Source organism: Alligator sinensis, unplaced genomic scaffold (genome assembly GCF_000455745.1).
Source record: "Alligator sinensis unplaced genomic scaffold, ASM45574v1 scaffold720_1, whole genome shotgun sequence".
Taxonomy (NCBI): Eukaryota; Metazoa; Chordata; order Crocodylia; family Alligatoridae; genus Alligator; species Alligator sinensis.
The window spans coordinates 2,096,364-2,096,750 of record NW_005842026.1 but is presented as its reverse complement, the minus strand read 5'-3'; the positions used below and the strand labels follow the sequence as shown (position 1 = coordinate 2,096,750).

General features: G+C 63.3%; 1 protein-coding gene across 8 annotated transcripts in view; it reads right to left on the bottom strand.

Annotated features, from left to right (window-relative positions):
• Window positions 1-387, bottom strand: part of HECTD1 (HECT domain E3 ubiquitin protein ligase 1) — a 105,927-nt gene that overhangs the window by 51,818 nt on the left and 53,722 nt on the right. The window lies entirely within an intron of this gene.

Here is a 387-nt window from a genome sequence, read left to right as displayed (position 1 = left end):
CCCCCCACCTCTGCCTGGCGCAGGGCGGGCCCCCCCAGCCACATCCCCCTTCCCCTGCTTACCCTCAGTCACAGCTTCACCTCCTGCCTCATTACAGCTCGGGACACAGTACATGGTGGCTCTAGCCTGCACCTAGTCAGCTCCAGCCCCGAGCCACTCTGGGCTGGGACTGTACCTGTTACCATTGCTGCCTTGTCAGGCAGGATTTGGAGCTGGAGCAGCAACTGAGGGTAAAGCAGAGACGGGGAGGTAAACAGGTGGGGGGGGGCAGGCACAGGGGGCATAGACATGGGAGCAAGGTGGGAGATGGGGAGAGGTGGCAGGGGTCAGCCCATTTGACTCCCCAACATCTGGCCCCACCACTGCTTTGTCCACTGCACCCGGGGG